This window comes from Triticum aestivum, chromosome 2B (genome assembly GCF_018294505.1).
Source record: "Triticum aestivum cultivar Chinese Spring chromosome 2B, IWGSC CS RefSeq v2.1, whole genome shotgun sequence".
NCBI classification, from domain to species: Eukaryota; Viridiplantae; Streptophyta; class Magnoliopsida; order Poales; family Poaceae; genus Triticum; species Triticum aestivum.
Genome location: NC_057798.1, coordinates 73,147,668 through 73,153,667, shown reverse-complemented (window position 1 = coordinate 73,153,667; position 6,000 = coordinate 73,147,668).

Sequence of the window (6,000 nt, the reverse complement as noted above, 5' to 3'; positions counted from 1 at the left end):
CCAGCTCGAGGATAGGTGCCAGCAGATGCTGGACCTGTCCGAGACGCTCGCCGCCACCGGGCGTTGCCTGGAGGCTGCTCAGCTAGAGCACGACGCCGCCCACGGAATCACGTCCGCCGTGGCCGAGCCAAGCCGGCTCGCCGATCTGCATACCCGGGGAGGAGCGATCGGCCGGGCCCTCGGTGCCGTCCGGACCGTCTACGAGACCCTAGTGAAGAACATGCGTGCTGCCCAGGCAGCTGGAGTCGGCCTGGACTGGCTCACGGGTGAAGAGCTGCAGGAGTGCATTAGGCGGATGCGTAAGCTCCTCAACGCAGCCAACAACCAGCAGGATCGCCTCAACCAGCTCGCCAAGCCGGCGGGATCCGGCTCCGCCTGCCTTGGCGGGCCTGGCGAACTCCTGCACACGGCTTCCTCGCTGCCCGGCGAGGCGCACTCCGACCAAGCCCTGACTCGGCGCAACCCGGACACCGCGGCTGCCGACATCCCGGGCAACGAGCCCACCATGGAGACCCAGCACGGACCCGGCCAGCAAGGCCGGCGTCCGGCTCCAACCAAACCGGCCCCTCGGGGCCTGGCCGCCAGTCGACTCGGCCCCCGCGCCATCGACGACGCCGATGCTCGCCACCTCCTCGACCAGCTTGCTCGCTCCCTGGAGGTGGAGGAGAGCGGCACTATTGGGCCAGCGTGCTTCCGCCCACGCATCCGGGAGGAGCCCTTCCCCATAGGGTTCGTGCTCCCCCGCGACACCCCCAAATACAACGGAACGGTGAAGCCAGAAGACTGGCTCAGCGACTACACCACGACCATTGGCATCACCGGTGCCAATCATCATCTCGCCATGCGCTATGCACCGTTCATGCTCCAAAGGTCGGCCCGCACGTGATTGAACATCCTGCCGAAGGGCAACATCAACAAATGGGTGGATTTCGAGCAAGCCTTCGTCCGCAACTTCAGGGGGACCTACAAGCGACCCGGTCGCCCCAGCCAGCTCGCCATGTGCGTGCAGGGGCCGACAGAGACCGGTCGCGAGTAACTCGCACACTGGACCGAGCTCCAAAACAGTTGCGAGGGCGTCCATGAAGTCCAGGCGATCCAGTACTTCGTCAGCGGGTGCCGAGATGTCACCCTCCTCAAGCACAAGCTCTTAAGCTCCGAGTCGGCCACCATGGTCGCGCTCATGGTGACGGCGAACAAGTAAGCCAATGCCGACTCCGCCATGAAGATCCAGGTGGTGCTGGATGAAGCCGGCAAGGCAAAGCCGGTTCCCCCACCGAAGCCGGCCGGCGAAAGCAGCCGGCAGCAGCTTCACCAGAACAACAAGCACAAGGCCGACCAGCCGGCACAGCGTCACGACAACCGGCTCGTCGCGGCCGCCGAGCCCGCGGCGGACCCAGCGGCGAAGCACCGGCAGACCGGCAAGATGGCATGGCAACCCACCGTGAGTTTCGAGCAGATGCTCGACGCTCCCTGCAAGCACCACAGCGCCACAAAACCCTCCACACACACGCTTTGACAGTGTGCCATCACCAAGCGCATCATGAGGGGCGACGTCCGGCCTCCTACGGCTCTGGCTCCAGGCGCGGGACAGCCGCCTCCGCCTCCGCCGCTGCCTCCAGCTGACGGTGGCATGCGCAACAACGCCTACCCGAAACGGAACGCGGCCTATGTTGTCTTCACCAGTCTCGGCCACGGCAAGCGCAGCGGGCGCCTCCTTCGGCAGGAGGTGAACACCGTCGTCCCGGCCAAGCCGGAGTTCATGCATTGGTCGGATCTTCCGATCACCTGGACTCGGGAGGATCACCAGGCAGTCATGCCGAGCCCGGGTGGTTATGCCCTCGTCCTCAACCCCACCATCGTCGTGCGGCACACGTGCAAGTTCTCCCGAGTCCTCATCGACGGCGGCAGCAACATCAATATCCTCTACCACGACACGATGACAAGCTCGTCCTCAAGGCCAAGGACCTGGAGCCGAACCGGACGATCTTCCACGGCATCATACCCGGCCTCTCCTGCTCTCCCATTGGCCGGGTCCGGCCCGATGTCCTGTTCGGTGACAACAGCCACTTCTGATGCGAACCGGTCTGGTTCGAGGTGGTGGAGCTGTCCAGCGCGTATCACGCGTTGCTGAGCCGGCCCGCGCTCGCCAAGTTCATGGGGGTTACCCACTATGCGTATCAGAAGATGAAGATGCCGGGTCCCAAGGGTCTCATCACCATCACTGGCGACTACCGCAAGTCCCTGGAATGCGCCCGGGACGGCGCCAACTTGGCCGAGTCGCTGGTCATCGCCGAGGAGTGGCGCCAGCTTGACCGGATCGTCGCCCTGGCTGCGGAGGCCTCCGCTGCGACGATCCCGACCCAAGACCTGGCCGACGAGGCCGCCTTCAAGCCCTCCAAGGAGACCAAGAAAGTGAAGCTCGACCCAGAAGTCCCCAGCTGCAGTAAGTACGTTGTTGTAGGCGCCCACCTCGACAGCAAATAGGAAGGCGAGCTCGTCGACTTCCTCCATGAGAATCGGGATATCTTCGCCTAGACCCCCAAGGACATGCCAGGTATTCCGAGGAAGTACGCTGAGCAAAAACTTCACGTCCGCAAGGACGCCAAGCCTGTCCGCCAACCCCTCCGACGATTTTCCGAAGAGAAGAGAAGAACCATTGGTGAAGAGGTCGCCAAGCTTTTAGCGGTCGGCTTCATAATGGAAGTGTTTCACCCTGAGTGGCTGGCCAATCTAGTCCTTGTCCTGAAGAAGAACAAGACCTGGCGCATGTGTATCGACTACACCAGCCTCAACAAGGCCTGTCCCAAGGATCCGTTCGCTCTCCCGCGGATCGACCAAGTCATCGTCTTGACCGCCAGGTGCGAGCTCCTGTCTTTCCTGGACGCTTACTCTGGCTATCACCAGCTCAAGCTGGACCCGGCCGATGCCCAGAAGACGTTCTTCATCACGCCCTTTGGGGCGTATTGCTACATCACCATGTCGTTCGGCTTGAAGAACGCCGGCGCCACCTTCCAATGCTGCATGTAGAAATGCCTGCTGCCGCAACTCAGCCGCAATATCCACGTGTACATGGAGGACATCGTGGTGTAGACCAAGCAGCACCTCACGCTCCTCGACGATTTGAAGGAAACATTCGCCAACCTCCACGAATACAAGGTCAAGATTAACCCGGAAAAGTGCGTCTTCAGCGTCCCGGCTGGAAAGCTACTCGTCTTCCTCGTCTCGGAATGCGGCATCGAGGCGAACCCGGAGAATATCAAGGCCATCGAGCGCATGCGCAAGCCGGCTCGGCTGCGCGATGTCCAGAAGCTCACCGGATGCTTGGCCTCGGTTGGCCGGTTTCTAAGCCGGCTGGGCGAGAGGGCGCTACCCCTATACCAGCTGATGAAGAAGACAAGCCTGTTCGAGTGGAATGGCAAGGTAGACGAGGCCTTCCAAGACCTCAAGCGCATGCTCTCCACCGCACCAATCCTGGCCGCGCCAACCGACAAGGAGCCGTTCTTGCTCTACATAGCCGCGACCTCGTGGGCGGTCAGCACGGTGCTGGTGGTCAAGCGACCAGAGAAGGGCAAGATCCAAGCCGTCTAGCGCCCGGTCTACTACCTAAGCGAGGTGCTCTCCATCTCCAAGCAGAACTACCCGCACTACCAGAAGATGTGTTACGGCATGTACCTCACCGCCAAGAAGCTGAAGCGGTACTTCCAAGAGCATGTCGTCACCGTCGTCAGCACGGCGCCTATCGGAGAAATCATCGGGGCCGGGACGCCTCTGGCCAGGTCGCCAAGTGGGCGATCCAACTAGCCGGCCACACCACTCTCTACGGGCCCCGCACCATGATCAAGTCTCAAACCCTGGCCAACTTCCTCGTCGACTGGACCGAGACCCAGTACTTGCCGCCGCCTCCCGACTCGACGCATTGGCGCATGCACTTCGACGGGTCCAAGATGCGACTCGGCTTGGGGGCCGGCATCGTACTGTCATCCCCGAAGGGCGACCGGCTCCGCTACGCACTCCAGATCCACTTTGCCGCCTCCAACAACGTCACTGAATATGAAGCCCTTGTGCACGGCCTCCAGCTTGCCAAGGAACTCGGCATCCGGCGCATCCTGTGCTACGGCGACACGGACCTGGTAGTGCAGCAGTGCTCCGGCGAATGGGACACCCGCGACTCCAACATGGCAAGCTACCACTTCCTCGTCCAGAAGCTGTCCGGATCCTTCGAGGGCTATGAGTTCCTCCACGTCCCGCGCGTGGAGAACGAATCAGTCGACACGCTCGCCAAGATCGCCTCGTCACGTCAAGCCATCCCTTCCGGCGTCTCCCTCGAGCACCTGCGCAAGCCGTCCGTCAAGCCATCGCTAGACTCCGAGTCCATCCACATTCCAGACGACCCGGCCGCACCTCAAGCCGGCCCGGGGGCTGCTGAACCCGGCCCCGGGACTGTTGAATCTGGCCCGGAGGCTGCTCAACTCAACCCGGCCACCATCACGCTGGACCCGGCCATCGCCATCCCCAACCCGGGGGCTGCTCAACCCGGCCCAGGGGCTACCGACTCGGAACCCACCTAGGTGGCCGTCTTCGCCATGGTTACAGCTCCATCTTGGGCCCTCCCAATATCAGAGTTTCTCGAGAATGGGGTTCTCCCCATGGACGAGACCAAAGCTTGGCAAGTACAACACCGGGCATCCGCCTACAGCATCATCAACAACGAGCTCATCAAGCGCACCTCCACCGGCGTGTTCCAGCGCTGTGTCGAGCAGGATCGGGGCATCGACATCCTCCTCGACATTCACCAGGGCGAGTGCGGGCACCACGGTGCATCACGATCCCTGGTGGCCAAGGCATTCCGCCACAGTTTCTAGTGGCCCACGGCCCTCGAAGATGCCGAGTCACTCATTCTCAAGTGCGAGGGGTGCCACCGCTTCAGCAAACGCAGCCACCAGCCGGTGTCAGCACTCCGCACCATACCGATCGCCTGGCCCTTCACGGTCTGGGGACTCGACATGGTGGGACCCTTCAAAACCGCTCGAGGCGGCATGACGCACTTGCTGGTGGTAGTGGACAAATTCACCAAGTGGATCGAGGCAAGACCAATCAAGAAACTGGACGGGCCAACAGTCGTCCGGTTCATCAAGGATATAGCGATGCGCTACGGCATTCTGAACAACATCATCACCGACAACGCACCAACTTCTCCAAGGGCATGCTCGAGCAATACTGCTCCGTCTCCAGCATCCGCCTCGACCTGGCCTCTGTGGCACATCCGCAGTCCAATGGGCAGGTCGAGCGGGCCAACAGACTCATTCTGTCCGGCATCAAGCCGCGACTCGTCGAGCCACTCATACGCTCACCCGGCAGCTGGCTTGACTAGTTGCCTGCAGTTCTCTAGAGTCTGCGCACCATGCCAAATCGGTCGACCATGTTCACCCCGTTCTTCCTCGTTTACGGAGACGAAGCTGTCATCCCGACCGACGTCGAGTTAGACTCGCCGCGCGTCGCGATGTACACCGAAGCCGAAGCCAGAGAGGCACGCGAAGATGGTGTCGACCTGCTCGAAGAAGTGCGCCTCCTGGCGCTCATCCATTCTGCCATCTACCAGCAAGGCCTGAGGCACTACCACAGCAAGAAGATCAAGCCCCTTGCATTCCACGAGGGCAACCTCGTCCTCCGACTCGACTAAGAGCAGGCAGGCCAGCACAAGCTATCCCCATCATGGGAGGGCCCATTCATCAGGAGCATGGCCTTGCGCGATCGCAACGCCTACTACCTCATCGATGCACGCAAGTCAAAGAAGCGCAAGAAGGACACCGCTAGCGAAGAAATGACCCGACCCTGGAACGCGGAACTCCTCCGCCCGTTTTACAGTTAGCCGCACGAGTGTATGTATCGTCGCCTTTTGTAAACACATGAAACTATGGGGTCCCCGAACGAGACTCAGGGGCTGCCTTCTGTCGACCAATTTATTCCATCCCTATTTTTCTGCATCACTATACCACTGAA